The 19,346-nt window shown below is 33.2% G+C and overlaps 1 protein-coding gene across 1 annotated transcript in view; it reads left to right on the top strand.

Annotated features, from left to right (window-relative positions):
• LOC130442165 (putative polypeptide N-acetylgalactosaminyltransferase 9) overlaps window positions 1-19,346 on the top strand; it is a 243,610-nt gene that overhangs the window by 63,069 nt on the left and 161,195 nt on the right. The gene's annotated exons all lie outside the window — the stretch shown is intronic.

Raw genomic sequence — 19,346 nt, forward strand, 5'->3', positions numbered from 1 at the left:
GTTACAAAAACAAAACAAACCGTCATTTATCTTTAGAGACTCTTTTTCTCAACAATAGTTTGTAGTTAAAGATCTTTTTCCTCAAAAACAAACCATAATTTGTCTTTAGGGACTGTGTTTTAGAAAAACAGATTCTCATTTGTTAGTTGAACACTGTTTTTATTAAAAACAAACCGTTATTTGTCTTTATAGATTGTTTTGGATAGAAACACACCGTGATTCCTGTATCTGTCGTCACTTTGGTTTTTTTCACGAATTCTAACTATATTAACCATAAACGAAAAACACGGTTCTCGAAAATTTGAATTTTAGAATATGATTATAATGCATACAAACCGCAATTTGTACTCACGTTACTACCAAGGGATTACGATATTCCTATTGAATTCTGCGTTCTGATCCAAGGAAATTTGGATTCAGACCCGTTTTTTACAAGAACTGTAATATTTTCCGATGAGGCAACATTTTCTTCAAACGGAACCGTTTCATCACAAAATTGTCGCTGGTGGTCTAACAGTAATCCAAACTTTGTAATAAAAACTCGGAACCAATATTCTTTTAAAACAAACAGTGTGGTGTGTTCAAAAATAAACTAGCTGGGCTCTTTTTTCCTACATTTCTTAAATGCCACTTAATACTTACAGTTATTAGAAAATCAAGTGATTTTTTGCACGACCTTACGTTACAAGAACGTATGACAATTTAGTTCCAACAAGACGGTGCGTCCATCCATAGTACTTTAAACGTTAGAGTACTCCTTGAAAATATGTTTAATGGGAAGGTGATTCACAAATATTCAGATATTTTTTGGCCTCCTAGGTCTGGTGAATTGACTCCTCTTTACTTTTTTATGTGGTTACTTAAAACAGCAGGTTTATCAGAGAAGACCATTTGATGATGTAGACCAGGGATGGGGAAACTACGGCCTGTGGCCGTCTTCGGCCCGTAAAGCGTTGAAATCCGGCCCGCTTCCATCAAACAAAATTCAAGTACAGCTTTCTTATTATCAGAAATTACATTCTCTTCAATTGGCAGTGCCCGTCGCACATAAAACAACATGTGCGAGCGCGGACGGGGATATGAGCGAAAACTAAAATGAAGCTCGAGTAGGTGCGTCTGTCGTCGAACGCGCTACCCATTTGAAGCAACTATTTTTGAACACCAGCAAATTGGAATTTTATAAGTCTTTATCTAGGACACAATACCCAAATCTAGTTGCCCATGCCCAAAAAATAATGGCAATGTTTGGTACAAGCTATTTGTGCGAACAAACGTTTTCAAACAAACTAAGCAAAAATTGTCTTCTTAATAGGCTTTCGGATGACCTTCTTTTTTCATTGCTAGCAATTCAGCATCACAAATGGAGCCGGCTTATGATGAAGTCAAGTAGAAACAAAAACAGTTCTACATGTCACATGTTCCCACAAAGACCAGCGCTCCTCAACCTTTTACTTCGCAGCTAACTTGAGCTCAATTAATTGCAATTAAAAATGTTATTTTTTAAAATTGCACAATAAATTAGTGTTTCAGAAAAATTAAAGTAAAAAACTTTTATTTTAGTAAATAATGTAATGCTACAACTTGGCCCGCTATATATTTCTTTAACAAAAATTGGCACGTCAAGAAAAAAGTTTCCCCATCCCTGATGTAGACCATCTGGAGAGGATTATTTCTGAAGAATGCCAAAAAATTACTCCAAATATGACACGGAAAGTACTACAAGAGTTTGTCAAAAGAACAATTAAATGTTCACAAAGAGAAGGTGGATATGTCGAAGCTGTAGGACATCGAAATAAAACATAATTTTGTTTGTTCTTCAATTTCTACAATAAATAATTATTATGCATTCATTACGTATGTAAATTGCAAGATTGCTCAAAAAGTAATAAATAGAAAGATTATAATATGAGGCATATTTTTTAAGTAAGTACCGTTTTGCGATTCCGCCGCCGCAACACCAAGGTCGGCGTTCCGAACAAGCGCGCTGGTTACCTAAATCTCTTGTCTACGCACTGACGCCATTACAATCTGATTCTTCATTGTGCACTTTGTTTACTGAGTGTTTAAGATGCCTCCGACAATCGTGAGTCCCGCCGATTGTGAAGTACGAGCTGTTATACGATTTCTTAGTGCTAAAGGCATAAAACTGATCGATATTCATCGTGAAATCTGTGAAGTTTACGGACAAAACATTATGAGTGATGGAATGGTAAGGAAATGGGTGAGAGCAGGGTACCGTTTTGCTGCATGACACTGCCCGTCCACGTCTGGTTAATCGGACCAAAGATCTCATCAAATCTTTTCAATGGGAAATTCTAGATCAACCTCCCTACAGCCCTGATCTGGCGCCCAGCGACTACCATTTGTTCCTGCACTTGAAGAAACACCTGGGCGGTCAGCGTCTTCAAGACGATAACGAAGTCAAAACAGTTGTGATACAGTGGTTAACAAGTCAGGTGGCAGAATTTTATGAGGAGGATATTCAAAAACTGGTGCCACGTTATGACAAGTGCCTCAATATTCACGGAAATTATGTTGAAAAGTATATTAAGGTACAGGCTTTCATGTAAAAATAAAATTATTTCGATATCTGCACTTTTTTTATTCCAAAACGGTATTTACTTAAAAAATATGCCTCTTAATTTTAACAGATAAGAGATAAATTGTATCCAGCCAGAATAATTAATACGGAATGATTAGTAAATAATCACAAAACCTGAATTTTCATAATAAATGGCTATTGTATATTTGAATATAACTTTTAATTCAAAACAACTTTACTTTATAAGTAAGTTTTTGAATTGTCAAAAATAAAGATACTTTTCTCTTGCACAAATTTAAAATTTTTTGACAAATCTGGTATACTGCTTTAAAAAATTAATATCTGATGATTGTATTTTAACTTTTGGATCATGCAGAACTTTTTTTCACAAATAACCACTAATAAAGAAGTTTGCCAACTTCAGTATTAAGTATATGGAAGTCTACGAATAACACGGATGAGTGGATGGAAAGGATTTGATTTTTTTCTCAATAAAAAATAAAGCATCACCTTACGTTTCAAGGAAATTGAACTCAACTACCAAATGAAACGGACTCTTTCTCATGCCGTTAGCCAGTAATAGATATTAAGATCTCATGATACTACTCCAATGGGTACCAGATGAGTATAAGCCATACTTCCAGTCCAAGCTGCATGGTACTATATTCTCAATTGAAGAGAATTGAAATATTAGTTCTAGTGATTTTTAAAAAAAATAATTATAAATATCAGACAACATCGCGATAGTAATTATGTAAGTGTGTAAAGAAATAATTGAAAAATTCGAATGCCAAATTTTCATTTCAAGCCACAATAATGTAAGTCTAATATTTTAAGGAAAGTTCCGAAATAAACTATTATATGTCTCAGAAGACTGTTTCTTGCAAAAAAATGTTTTCAAAGAAACCGTCCTTTGTCTTTATAGACTTTCTTTGACAAAAATAGTCATTTTTCCAATTTTAAAAATTTAAATCCAAATTGCGTCGGGAGATTTCAGATTAACACACAAATCTACACTGACTGATGCGCGTTTCGTTAACAAAGTTATCATCCTCAGATATCTAAGAAAATTTTACCTTCGATGTCTGAAGATGATAACTTGTTTATCAAAAAATCAGTGTTTAGGAGAGTCCGATTATTAATTAAATGGGCCATTACAAGCACGGACGATGCGCGGTGTTCGTTGTTGTCATGGTTTGAGGTAGGGCCGAACACGCTGGCAGGGGCGTACGTATCATCACTGCCATTTAAAATCAATGAATAAGTTGGAGAATTATAACATGATAAAAAATATTATTTGCAAGCCGTTATTTGGTTAGTTACGTTCCCAAATAATTTATTTATGTACTATACAGTCCAATACTGAATTGAATGAATTCTTAAATTTAATAATATTATGAATACATATCCTTGTTCTGCTTCTTTTCTCATCAAGTCACTGATTTTTGAGATGATCTCTCCCGTGACTATGAATATTAGTCCCTTATTTCCAACTCCTTTTGGAGCCATTATAAATGGGATCTATAATAAGGTTCACTAATTTAAATAGATTTAGAATAATCGGTTTATATTTTAAAGAAAAATATAAGTACTGGGAATGACATTTTGGCTATTTTCACTGACCTGTACAAATGCATATTAATACAAAAGTTGCATCACATGGAAACCTTTTTTTCGGCTAACGTGCTAACATCACTAACGTGATTGCGAAAATCCACCAAATATCTCAAGAGCTGTTTATCGCGAATAAACTATTGCAGGATTTAAAGTAGTTTTGACATTCCTTTTATTTTCCTGGCAGAGATCTGGGTAGTAAGAAAAATTGATGTGACACATTCATTTTTGTCTCTTACACCGTATGGGTTCGTGTTTTCCGATGGATGGGATAAACTTTAAACGAAACTTGTATAAGTTATAAATATGGACTATCGATAACCTATGAAGACAGTTTGCTGAAGGGTGTGCAAATGTGTCTACTTTCGGATGGGGTAAAAAAATTTTCATACTTTCGAAAAAAATTCAGATTTTTCTTGGTAAAGATAAAGGTTTGTCGCGTACAAAAATTCTTATATACACGTTAAATGCAAAATTCTTTGTTTACATGGCGATTTGTAAGCTTGTAGGTGCATATGTGTTTGGGGAAGGTTGACATTGGCCCATTCATTGATCGGGTGACTTGGGATCAGCAAATTAGGGTGGAAATCATCACACTATTTTGTTTCTCACTATTTCAAAATTCCATAGGTTTTGCCTGTTTTTCAGGTTTTTCTGACCAATTTGAATCATGTATTGATATATTATTGAAATGAAGAATAAAAATGCTACTTGAAAAATACAGGGTGTTTCATTTAACTTGAGAAAGGTGATGACAGATTTTGTCAGAGATTTCAAAAAGTTCTATAGAAATTAATAAAATTTCGTTAAAAAAAACATTCTTGTATCTTCAATATTAATGACGATAAATGGGATGTCAAAATATAATGAATAGTTTCAACATTATACGAGTATGTGTGTAATTTTAGTCATGTAATGAACCAATTAATGCATATTGATTCTATTGTACGATAATTTTTTTAGAAAATTTTTCTTTCAAGCACAAACACAAATATTTACCATTTCGAACCAAAAAATATTGAACACTTAATAACCACCATAATGATGATTTAAATAAAATAATAGTTGGAAAAATAAACGTCTACGCCTATGACTCCATACGGCAAACCAATCGCGAGCTAAGGGGGCTGCCTTTCGTCGAAAATGGGTTTCTACGTACATTCCTTAGCTGACCCATTTACTTCTTCACCGGACTAGCAGTAAACTGTGTCATCTTTATGTTTATACCATCTGATTCTGCAATCTGGGTTCTAGCGCACGCCATATTTGTATATACTGATTTTATATTGATAAATGAGCCAACGACTTCTGAATTTACTTAGCATTTGTTGAAATACTTCGTCGATAATAATGTAAGCTCCAAGGTTTATGGAGCTCTTAATCTCTAAGTATAACAATGGTTGAGTCGTCGTTTAGAAGAAGTGAAGACAAAACCCAGACTCATTGATACGAATCATTTCAATTTCAATTTCTGTAACTTAATAACCCTTACACGTGGTAATTCCAAGCAGATAAGCTGCAAACGTGAGATAGCTTTGCAGCTTTGATAGACGATTTAACAATTTAACCTTACCCTAATTTTCCTTCCAAAATCTTTTATTCAAATAGTAGATGAAGACATGAAATTAATTATTCAAATGTCTTATAATCACTCACAAAATATGAATTCTGCAATCAAAACCGTTTGGCAGATATTTGACAAAAATCAATCCATCCTTTTCAAGGCTGACTCTCCCTTATTATCGGGTTAAATACTTAAACCAGTAGCTTGGCTCAATAGATATAACGCTATAATTAATCCTCCCTCAAATTGAATTCGCTCGGAAATAAAAGCTTGAGGACCTCTCGCTTTGTCATCGACACACTCCTGCATGTCTATATGAGCTTGCAACACAGGACTGCAATTTATCGGAAAACAATACGTGACTTTGATTTGCAATTTTTCAAACTAAGCTCTTCCGGAGTAAATTCAACACTGCAATCTATTTTTCACGGGAAAATTGTTGTGCAGTAGCCGAAAATGATCGAATAGTAATAGTATGTAGTGAAATCGTAATTGTTTTCATTGCTTACTTCGTGGATTCATCAGGAATTGGTATTTGACTTTAGTTGAATATATACAGCTGATATTCTAATACGGCGAACAATCAAAATTTCTCGGTATCGAAAATCAAGAAAAAGTTGTAAAAACTGGAAACGCCTAACTAAGAATTTATGCTACTTCTAATTAATTAAACTTTGTACGGCTGATACTAGAATGGGGTGAACAATCAATATTAAATTGGACTCCTCCTATTAAAAGTCGAGCATGAGTTGGGAAAACTGAAAATACCTTATAAAGAATTCACATTACTTTTAATTAATTAGATGATTCTCCAAATTAGAATACACCTAATTCTTATGAAACTATACTTCTTTTCTTTATAACGTGAACTTTGTATGATTACGAAGTTAGTGAATACTCTGGAGTATCTATCAGTATTCGAAAATCTGAAAAGCTTAAAAAAATATTTCGGGGCATTGGTTCCCAAACTTTTTAGTTTCATAGACCACTTTCTAAATTTTGCTGCATCCGGTGAACCTGCAGTTACATTTCTGCTAATGGATTTATGATCCATGGTGGTATTTCCATCTATAGAATACCAATTGAATGTTGAACTTATGTCTGAATATCTTCATTAAATTGAAAAACAGTTAAAATTTGCGCCGATCAATATTTTCCTCCATAAATATTAATTTAACCAGAAAAGCGGAAATTACACTCTTTGTTTTCATTGAATTGAGGCTGTCTCCTTGTAACTATTGGTTGAAGTCATTAAATTTTTCGATTAAATCTGTCGAAATCTAAGTCAAAAAGTAAATAAAATCTTGAGAAACAAGCACCTTTCAACAACCAGCGTACTTCGGTATGTAACAGCAATCGTTGGAAGTCTTCATCATTATCGTACAATTCTGCAAATGAGCGCGTATCCAATGCATTGCTTCTTATTTTGTTAACTGTAATAATCACAAATTGAAGCGATTGGTGCAATCTATCACTCAATTTTTTTTCTCTACTAGATGTTGTCGGAGAGTCTGATAGTTTATAAACCCACGTTTTCGCAAAGAGTAGCTCTTCATAAATTTTTTCATCCATAACAAATCGAACATATACCAATAATAATGCTTCATTAGAGAAAGTTGACTTGTCCAGTTGAATAGACAAATGAGGTGTTTGCAGATAATAACACAAGAAACTTCAACATCAGAGTACATCAATACGTCTTCTATAGTGTTGTAACTAGGAGAAATTCTTTTGAGATTTTGCTATAAGTAATGAGATATTGTATACTGTGCAAGGCGGTTCTCTTTTCATATTTTTCCTTCAATGTTTGGAAATCTTCATCTATTTTGTCACGAAGACATCTTCTTAGATGATCTTTCAGCTTTGATGGTTTCATAGAATCATTGATCAAAACTTTGTTGCATAAAAGGCATGTGAGCAATCGTTTGTCTGCCTTTGATGGAATTACCTACATGTAAATAAAAAAAAACTTGGTTTTAGTAATCTTATGACGATCTAACTAATTAGGATATGACTATTCTAACAGAATATGATTATGAAAGCAAAGATTAAATAGTTTTACACTCAATATATAATATATGCAAAGTTTATAATCCAAGCGGTTTCGACAACGATGTTGTCATAATTAGGATTTAAATAATATGATTAATCAATTATTATATATATTATGAAATAAGCAAATGTTCCGGAGCCAAACTGTTTCTTATTGTTACAAGCAATAGACCGCTAAGATCCATAATAGAGTTTTATCCAAGCGACTGAACTTATTTATTTATTATATTTTAATGTATTTCTATAAATTCTACAAAAGTTTTTAATAGTTATTCACTCAAGTGAGTAAAGTAATAATTTTTTCACGAGTAGGACGGTTTGGCAATTCCTACGAGTGAAAAAAGTTGTTTTACTCACGGTTTCATACAAAAAATTTTTCTACGTTTTCTACGTCTAGACATAAAAAAATCGACTAAACTTTTATCAATTTTTATTTTCTAATAGTAATATCAAAATTACAAATGTGACCATATTAATTTGAAGTGAAGAAGTGAAGTGAGAAGTTCAAAGATAAAACATCGTCTATAGTTGTACTAGTACTTATACGTATAGTTGGTAGGATCGTGAAAGTTACAATTTTCACTGCGGATTCCATTTTATCTTTTATTGAGTCGTCTCCGTAACCTTGTTGGATTTCCACCGTGCTTCTTGAGTTGAATTGTATCACCACCGGAATCCACTAATAGAGACGCCGAGCCGAATAGCGTCGAAATATATGCCCAGTGTAGTTTTTTGTACAAGGTAAATTCAAATATGTTACGATAAGCGAGGGAGTTTTTTCAAAGGTATTGGTATCTACAACTTGAGTTTTGCATTTTCCATTTCCATACTGCAAAAAGAAATGATCTGTTTTGACATTTGTGTGTCGTTGGTTTCTGTATTTTTTATAAGTGCTTACCAAGCTTGATCTATTGTCAGATATTTCACCAATGCCAGTAAATCAATGTTGAACATGAGTTTTTTTTATCAGGTACTGTGATAATTAAAGTATTTTCGGTATTATTAATATCGTTACACTTCATTTTATATAATTCCTCCCTCCGCAGAGCTCCTGCGATTCCGAATATTAAAGCAACCTGAAAGACGTTACAAATCATATCTAAGCTTACATTAAAATTTTTTGCTGTCATACCTTATGCATGAGATAATGATCGTGTGGAGCTTGCAACAGAAACTTATTAATTTCTTCTCGGGCAAATGTTTTAGTTTCTTTGGGTCTATAGACAACTGATTTATTTTTCAAATATGCAATGAGTTTCGAGTATTTACTGATGTCTACGTCGACCAAAGTATTGAAGACTTCCACTTTAGAATTATATTCCTTTAAATATTGTTCCCTGGACTCTTCAGGGAGAAGATTCATAGTCACTGCAGTTGTCGATTCAACAATATCTGGTATGCAGTTTAAAATTTCTTCACTATTACTCTCCATCACTAATAATAATACTACACTCCTTTTAATTAGACACAAAACGGATTTTCTTGAAGGAATATCAAGATATAAAAGTGTGCCAGTTCATCGGAGAAACGAATTGATATGAGAAATAAAACGTTCATAGTCCACTATTTTGATAAAATAATTTTATAATTGCGTTAAAAGATGACACGTTACGGCCCTTTTTTAACGCAAAAGCGTGAAAAAATTAACCGATACGGTTCTTTTTTCACGCTTTTCACCGATTCAGCAATTATATACTTTATGAATGCAAATGAATGAAAAATAAATGTGAATATTATAATGGATGTAGAAAAACAATATTTTGATATCCAAACTCAATTATAAATAAATTAAATAGGCAATAAAGTACTAATAATTCAAGTTCAATTAAAGTAGTTGAATACTACACATATACTTATTACAATATAAAATTTACATTGTAAAAAATAATGTATGTATGTAGGTAGTGAAAATTAAAGACCGAAATTCCATACTTCTATAAAATAATATATTATAAATATACCTATATCATATAGCAAGTTGGTTTGATTAGATTTCTTTCCATTAAATTTCCATTCTTTGTTTAAAATAAATTGTAAGATTAATAAAATATAATATAAAACTATATGCATATAGAAAATAGTTAGGTAGGTAGGTACTTACTTTTTCGACATTGGCAATCACTACTATCAATTCACTTTATGAAACTTCGGAAACAAATTCGTAACGTTTATCTTTGACATACGTATTTATATTGGTGAGGATTCAAACAAGTTCATACAATATTGCAAGTACGTACACCACAAGTCATATTAATTTACATGTCTGAACTAGCGTTACGGACAGGACGGCGACCGGCGCGGCAACGACAAATATCGACGTACTGAATATGGAAGAAGCAAGTTTTTACAAGTAACAGTCGCTGAGCTTCTTGAAATATTATCTGCCTATATTGGAAGGGGAAGTCAAACCAACATTTCAGTTCTTTGCTATCGAAATCAAATAAATTTTCATGGATCCGCGCTTACACTTGTAAACCACCATTTTTTGTCACGCCCAACGTAGACCTATGATGGTCGGCCTGGAGAATCAAGGTTTTAGGTCCTTCGATTGGTTATAGAAGCAGCACTCGACTGATTATTGATAATTTTCAGTAGAAAGTTATACTCTCTGATTTCTGGAATAAATTGTTGAAACCCTTACAATATTTCCTTTTTTATTGTCGTACGTTTTTTCTCCTACAAGAATTGGCTCTACGATCACTATAAAATTCCAGAACACTATAAATATTTAAGTTATTTCGTTCTCTTGTCGTCGAAGCCTTCAATATTATTTCACGCCTGTCAGGCTGTAATTTAAACTTTTTGTCTTTTATCTATTTTCTTATATATGTACGAAGCCAACGTTTTTTATGCGTAGCTCTTGCAAGCGTGATAGTGCAGTCAATTTAAGAAAAGTTCGTTGTCATTTTCTTTATCATTGAACAGACGTTACTCATCAGGTCTATACTCATGATGTGTACTTTTTTCCAATATCATTCTCGGTAGGAAAAAAGACTATTAAATATTTTTTTTCACATTTCAGTTCAGATCAAAAGCTCCGAATATTTTATCTGATATATATGAAAATACAAAAGTATTTTCGAGAAACCTTTAAAATATTTGCCGATGTATGTGCAAGCTTAAGTTTCCCTCCATGAGGGAAGACTTGATGTTAGTAGGTTCAGTTACTGATTGAAGTTATGTTTCGATTGCGAACAACAACCTTTATAAGATATTTTCCTTCAAAACGTTTTATTCCGAGATTTTAAGGTGCTAGTTATAGTTAAGTTATTGGGCGTTCATGGATCGTTGCGTACCTAGAACTACCAAATGTTGATTGCCTTTAACAAGCTAATCAGTCACTATGTCTTGAACGTCACTAAGTAAACTGTATTCTAAACCTGTATCGACATCTGGTCCGCAGTTTATTCTTTTTCGACGCATCAACAGCTTTGTGAATCGTATAAAAATAGATGGCGAGTTCGATTAAAAGGCCAGTCACCTATCGAATTTCGCGCCTGTTTAAGTGGAGCAGTAGTTTGGTAATACAAGCCGAATATCCATACATGTGTGCCTTAGCTTATTTCATTCCTGAATACGCAGCTACACTTTGAGCTACACCAAGAATGGGCTCTGGGCTCATTGGTGGTTTTGCTGATTCCTATGTGGCGATCAAATCAAGTTGACTTTTTTGACTGAGTAACCGAGCACTCAAGCGAGCTGGACTTTGCAGCCATCACTCAACAGTTCAGTGGAATTTTTTGTAGTGCAGCACAATCCAAGAGCACACTATTTCGGTCGTTATGACTATGTTCCCCTTACAGGGCCACATTATAGGTGAGAAAAAAGTTAAACCATCAATGTGCACGAATGTAGCGTTCTTTATTTTGGTATCCACGTATCAATGCAGAGTTGAATTCAGAGTGATCCATAGATATTTCACCTGTTATAATTAGGAGTACCATCTTTTTCAGATTGACTCCACAGATTTACATGTCGCAAGGTCTTTGACATGAGACCATGTACACACTATGTTCACAAGCCCGCCTTGTTTATGTCAAGGTTTAAGTTGTCAACGACCAGACACCACATGGTTGGATACAAAACTCATTTATGTACATTGTAGTAGCAAGATTTTTTCAAATCACTTTCTTACGCGGATAATGCGTGAGGAAAACAATGAGCCATAAATTGAACAAAGGAATTTCCATCATTGATTAGGTGAGAATAAAAAAAATTAAAATCTTATTGAATACGTCCTTTGAAATTCAATCCCAATTCATCCGTACTATACGTGTACTGTCAAATAATCTAGTTATAGACACAAAAACGAGTTTTCTGAAAGAACACTGTGTTGTTATTATTATCACTAACGCTTTTTTCACTTTTTCATATTTTATTATCGAATGTGAAATATGAAGTAAGCTGATGTGGAAACAATATTCGAGTATCGTGAATTCAACGGGACGGGAAAATTTTGAATTTAGACTTGCCGATATAAAGAAGCTTCGAAATATAACAAAAGAATTGACTTCACGACGGTATAAATTGGTATCATGGGATAAAATGATATTACTTTTATCATATTGAATACAATAATCTTATTGGATGCCCAAGAAAACATATATTTTTGAGCATCACTTAATTTTTTTTTGTTGCCATTACCATACACCGAGGTTTCAACAACTTTCTTTACATACTCTTAATTTTAATTGTAAATTAAGACCTGTTACCCAGTGCTTATTGATGACTTCACAAAACTGATTGAGATATGAACCCTCAAAAATTAGTAAAATATACTGATTAAAATGATATATAAGGGGTTTATTGATGCACTGCGACTTAAAATAACTATTGTGTCCCACTCTTCTGGAGTTAGGCTTAACTTAAATGCTACAGATCTTTGTTCAGTTTCAGAGCATTGATGCTCTTGCCCGTGTTTTTAATCTTTATTCTTTCAAATTACTCAATATTCAATAGTCCGATGTATTTATTTGATATTTCACAGTAATAAATTCCGAGGAATTTCTTCGTGTGTAAGATTGGACATAAACTTCTTTTTGATTCCTTTTTTATTATTTTCAGTTTTGCTTTCAACTGGTTTCTTCCTGAGAAATTGAACGTATCTATTGAGAACTCTTCGGCTTGGACCAAATTGACGCTCACTGTAATTCCTTTCACTCCCACATAGATGCAAAATACTGGTTATTGTTAAACTAATTTGTTGTACCGGTTTTTGGTATTCCTATATATTAAAGAAAATGGTACTAATAAATGTTGATAATTGTTGTGAATTGATCGTTCGGGTTAAAAATCACATCACGTAAACTTGACATATACTGTCGAAGATTACTAGAGGATTTAAAAATAATGTATAGTGTAAATCATTCAAATCATTATCAATTCATTTCTTCATAGAAAACCTAGAGCAGAAACGCCTAGAATTCTGTTTACATTCAATACAAAGACTGGAAGAAAGAATCTAAATTATATTTTAATCTACTTTGTACTGCAGAAAAATGCACTGGACAGAAAAAATAGATATTCATCACCGTCCCCGGAGGGACGGCTCCGAATGGAAGTGATGCTGACGATTTAGCGGCACTTTTGCTGCTTGCTTTACTCCTAAATACGACGGAAGTTGTCATTTTCACGAAAAAAGGGTCAAGAACATTGGTCCTTATCGAGTGGGTGGTGAGTAGCTCGAAACGAACGGCATAGCCAAAAAAGACCAGCACAAGTGCAGAGGAGAGTAGCATTGAGAGTCGGTTTTGCTTATCGAAGTCTCGGTCTCGGAGCCAACTATAATGGTGATAGCGGGAGTTATGCTGGTGAAACTTCTTGTTTTGGAAATAATATACCTGACATAGGGGGGTATTCGGAGTGAGAATAAAATAAAGGAGGAAAGGACTCGCAATATAGAAAAATGGCAGAATTCTTAGGAGCGAGATGAGAGAGGGAGGTGTACAAAGCGTTTGATATCAAGCCTGCAGCCTTCGTTAGAACAGTGCCATCGAAAAATTGGGTATTATCCAATTCAATTTCTATCCGGATATAGGTATGTTGCGCGCAACTTGCAGAAGATTAAGAAGAGGAATTTGCTGGATTCTCTCCACTGCGGTGGAGTACAGAATGTTGCTCTGCTCACGCTTTTCTATTGTGAACATAGAGGAATTGTAGCTACACATCGGCGAGCTTTCACTAGATGTTAAGAGAAGAGAACCACTGGAATCCGTTTTCTAATACAATCAAGTAATTATGCGCATCAAAAGAAAGAGAAAGAAAGGAGCGAGCCCAAAGGGCGAAAGAGGAAGCCCTGCCAGAAGAAATGTGTTAAACAGTGCCTGGTTGATGTTCGGAAAAAGGGGCAGAGGATTAGTTGGTAGGGGGAATTATGAACCACAACTCCAATACTAAAGTAAATGCATTTCTTCCGCCGAAAAAAAAAACCAAATTCTGCCTGCGGACTCTGATGATTAGAATTCTCATTGTAGAAAAGCTTTGAAAGCAATGCGAACAATATTACTAGAATCACTGTTCGGTCATCTTTGGGACTATAGTTGTAAAACTAATACCTTGCTTCAACTGTATGTTTTATGTATTGACAGTATCTTGAAAGTTGAGAATAAATTTGAATACATAAAATATATTCCTTTTTCTTTAACTGATGAACACTTGAATTAGTTGTTCAGATTGAGTAAGGAGCTAGTTCTTTTTTGTTCGATGAGAGTGGTCTATATATGAGAAATTTCAATAATTACAAAGATCTACAGCCCTTGGGAAACATATTTGCAGCCTTATTATTTTATGCAACAGGAACATATCAAAGGGTTATTGGACAATCATTTGATGTATCAATGTCCTAATAAAATATCAATCGATGTGCCACTGAAGCAACAAAAGTGATTATTGATCAGCTACAGAAATGGTCCACAAGTACTTACTTACGAATTTACAATTCTATGAATGTTTTAATTAATATTCTCAAGTGATCTCAAAATATCTTCATGCATTCTGTTCCAATTAACTTAACTATTGTTTGAACTCTTTTTTGTTTTTTCAATACATCTTTTAGGGTGACTATTTGTTGTGTACTGACTGCACATTGTTCTCTATTGGAAGGCCATCACCATAGTCTACAATTATTCCTTGTCATTGAATTTTATTTTAAAATAAAAGCTGGTGTTGAAAACTTTATTATAGTATTTATATTTTTTAGTTTCAATCATTTCAGTCCGACATTTTTCTTTATAGAGATCGTACATCCTTCGTATAGTTAACCCAGGATTTAAAAACTTTGGGTTAGGATTACTTTTTCGGGTGTAATGGCTTTGGTATGCTGGAAAACTTTGGATGTGAGTTATGATGTCAGAATCATCAAGTTTTCGAGAACTACTAGTGGTGCCTCGTTTATCCTTAGAATGAGAGACATCGCTTTCTGACAGGCATCGATATAATCTTCCATCACTAATTTGGAACGTCTTTAAAAAATATTTCTTACATACTAAGTGTGTCTTTATTTTCGACTTGAGAAAATACTTAAAAGATACTTTTTTCCTGCACGTGACTGATCTTTGGAGCGTGTTCTGTTAACTGCCATTTTTTGCACCAATGCGTAAAGATAAGAATTTTACAGATTAAAGTCTTTTGAATTCCAGAATGATTCAAACATTTATTGTCTTTCACTAAAATCTTCTATGTTCGTTCGACATAATGCTATTATAATACTACGAAAAACTTATTTTTCAAATACTTAATAAAACTATCACGAATTGTTGAACATGTGTCACAATATAAGTGAATTAACTCCGGACTGACTTCATTATATAAGACACAGTGACTTACTTCACTGTTCCTTGTCGAAACCAGCAACGACATCTATAGCGGTATAGCAGAATAAGTTGCTTCATTACCTATATATTCTTTATAATAATTTGTATTCAATATGTATAGAGAAATAGAGGGATTAAATCCTCTCATTATTTGTATTGTGTAATGTTTTTCGAATTTATCTACACTCTTTCTATTCGTGGGGTTAATTAATCAACACTGTCTCTTACATTCTCTATTTATTTAAATACTATACACAACACTTAACTAAATTAAAATAATTCACTTATCACTATCACTTAACTTAATTAAATAATTTATTTCAATTCTTCGATTACTTTGCTAATTCGTTCTGTTCACTACGACTAATTATTTTAAACTGAACTAAACCGCGCCACACAAACGCCGTCGCCAAATTTTAGAATTCTACTATATCCAAGTAGGACCGGTTCCAGGGCGGATATGAGTTCGTAGCAGTGTACTAGTGCAGCTTAAATAAAAGTTAGTAGACCAATTTCATGGTACGGTTAGTTTCTAATCGCTGTTTGTACAAGCAGCAATGTTGAATGTTATTTAAAAATCCAGGAAAATATTATATTTCACGTGACTCATTTTTCAGTATGGTGAAAATAATGAGTTTTTAATGTTCTTCTACCATAAAATGGAAACACTGTCTAGTAGAGTTTCCTGGTAAAAATTAGTTTTACACCAATCATTCTGTTAAATGATGAAAAACACTTTTAACTAGTAATTCCTTGTTAAAACTAGTATTTCCTAGTCAAAAATTTAAAAAAACTTGTTTTCACGCGTTGTGATTAGTAAAAACTAGTTTTAATGAAAGGGGTTTGTGAAAACTAAAAATCGGGCTTTAACTGTAACATATTTTTGTCATTTTGTGAAATTAAATGTTGCTTCTTTTGCGTAGATTTTTTATGTTATTTAATTTTGAAAATATCTTCAATATATTCTATCTACAATTTTTCAAATACCTTTATTCCGTTGATATTTGATAAAATAACATCATGTATTAGTAATATTCAATTATAAACTATTTTAAGTAAACATACTCAGAAGTACAAATATCCGAAATTAATAAATAGCAAATATTCTCTGAAATGAATGGTCTCTATTTGAACACAAGAAAATTACACAGTTGGATTAGTTCAAAAAACAAATTACATACAAATTTAATTATGTGAGCAAATATGGACCTTCATATTTAAGGCACCAGTGCCAATTATAAATTAAATTAATGTTGAACCGGACTGAAACCATAATGCTCTAGTTCCGCATGTTAGTAGAAAATTTATTAGAGCACATTCGCACAGCAGATATTTTGAAGTGGTGGTCTAAGTCAATCAGGATGTGGGTTCCTAATTTCAAGTGGAAATTGCTTGCAGAGAAAGCTTGCAAAGTTTTGTAACATATATATCAAAATGTCATCCGGTGAATAACCAAGAATATAACTAGCTTTTAATAAATAATTAAATTGGAAGCGTTCTAAATATAATATAAAGTTTTTACGTGATTATGGTTCAAATCACTTAATTATCATTTTTAGTATTTAGTTGTAAGATCTTTCTAAGAAAGCATGTATATAATAAGCTATTTACTCAAAGATATTAATCTTCAAACCAAATTAGGTATTAGCGATATAGTAGAACAGAAATAATATTTTCTAGAACATTAAAAGTAATGTGTCATAGCGCTTGTATATCTCATAAGTAAAATTTTTTCACCACCGAGAAATTGAGTAAGAACACATTATTAAAATGAAATTTACTTTAAGAATAACATGAAAACAAAAGACAACAACTTATTATCATACTTCACCATTCATCAATAATCGCATTTTGAGCGATTCTATTATCTCTCATTACCTATTGCTGCGTCTCAGTTTATCGTTAGTGAGGGTTGCCTTTGCCAGGTTTATCGTCTATCTCCTGGTGTTTTTTGGTATATAAGTCTTTTTGACTTAGTTCATATTTACTTCTTCCTTATTTTCCTGCTTCCTTATATGTCTCAAGTGCGTACTAACGAATGAGCATAATCTTAAACGGTCTCACAGTTACATAAGATGTCGAAGATGTCCTTCGTGGTGATTAATTCTCACTTGGCTGCCATCGTTTCACATTAAAGAGCTCCAGTTCTCAAGGATGCGCCAAATCGGGAAAGAAGGCCATATTTCGCCGATAGCTCTTCTTCAGGTTCGGATACATTAGGTGATACGATGCTCTTTAGGTTTAGAAACGGTGGGTCTTTGTCGCGATTGAAATGGGCTCAGGGGAACGAAGCTTTTTCAATAAGCCAAGTGCCAAGGGGCTGGATATTGGCCAGGCATGATATGTTTTCTGTCAACTTGCTGTTTCGTCCTCTCAATAGCATTGATAGCAAATTTTCCGATTAAAGGAAACGTAAACTCATTTTTGGGGTACATTTTCTACAGTAATAGATATTTTTCCATGAGTTTCATTTAAGGGAATATGACTTGTTATGAGTAGACTGAGTTGCGCCACACGGGAGCAGAATATTTTTATCTTAGTTTTTAATAAATTATTTTTAGAATTCAGTAGAAAAAATAAACTAAATATTGGAGAAGGTATCCAAAAAGCAAATTACCGTAAAAAATCATATCTCTCATACCTCACATCTCTCAAGATGTTTCCATTTTGGAAAAGTTATTTTAAATGTTTGGTTGTGAACCTGTAGATAACTGTTTATGACTAGTATTTCCTTGATTCTTACTTGGAAATCTTCCCAACGTCCATCAAAGCTATTTTTCCATCGCCATATATAATTTCTTTAATGTCTGTTACCGTAGGGTCATTCTTTTGTCTACCTTGTCTTATAGAAGAGGATCTTAAATACTACACAAGAGCAAAAAAACGGATATTCCTAGTCTATTGCTTCATACGGCTTTGGATTGCGTCGAGCCTCTCTAATTACTGCCAAATAATCACTAGGCAGATAAATTTCACGATTCCTTTGTTTTGTCTCGATGACGGCATGCACTGAGTAACACTACAAGTACGTGTGTCCAGATTCCATATATTTTTTAAAAATAATGACGATATGCTTTTTAGGAAAAATAGGGAGAGCCGTATTTCTGTTTTGATAACAACATTCATGTGACTAAATGATTATAACATAGGCGTGTTTCAAGCAAGTCATTTTTTTTCCTAGATAATCTAGGATACAAGAAACAAATGTTAATCACTTTAAATCCGAAATCTGATCCTTTGAAAACCAGTGACATAAAGTACCATGTGTTGCCATTTCGGAAACAATATAATTGTTCACACAGAGTTTTGTTTTATAGATTGCTCCTGCTTGCATTCATGCATTCATTATTCAATGAACTGTTCTTATCAATTTTTTTTTCTGACGAGCTTCATATTTCTTTTAATATGTTCCGCTTACTCATTTTCAGATTTCCTGGTTCATCAGAGTATCAAGTATTACACTTGTCTATAAATTGTAAGAGTTATGGAAGGAATATTTTTCCTTGTAAAGAGATAATTTCTGATCAGATATTCATATGAAAATAGAAAAAACTTAATATTTATCTTCCTACAACCAGTGCACGTGCCATCATCGATATGTCGTAAAATTTGTCAAACTGTACTAAACATGTTAGGAAAATGAGAGAATTTTGGACACAAAAATTAATTCAACTTTATATTACTTCAAACATTGTTAGCTGTAACGATTAACTAACTCACTTTTCATTTTGTTAATGACCATCTGTTGTGTTGAACAATTTAC

Source organism: Diorhabda sublineata, chromosome 1, assembly GCF_026230105.1.
Source record: "Diorhabda sublineata isolate icDioSubl1.1 chromosome 1, icDioSubl1.1, whole genome shotgun sequence".
Lineage (NCBI taxonomy): Eukaryota > Metazoa > Arthropoda > Insecta > Coleoptera > Chrysomelidae > Diorhabda > Diorhabda sublineata.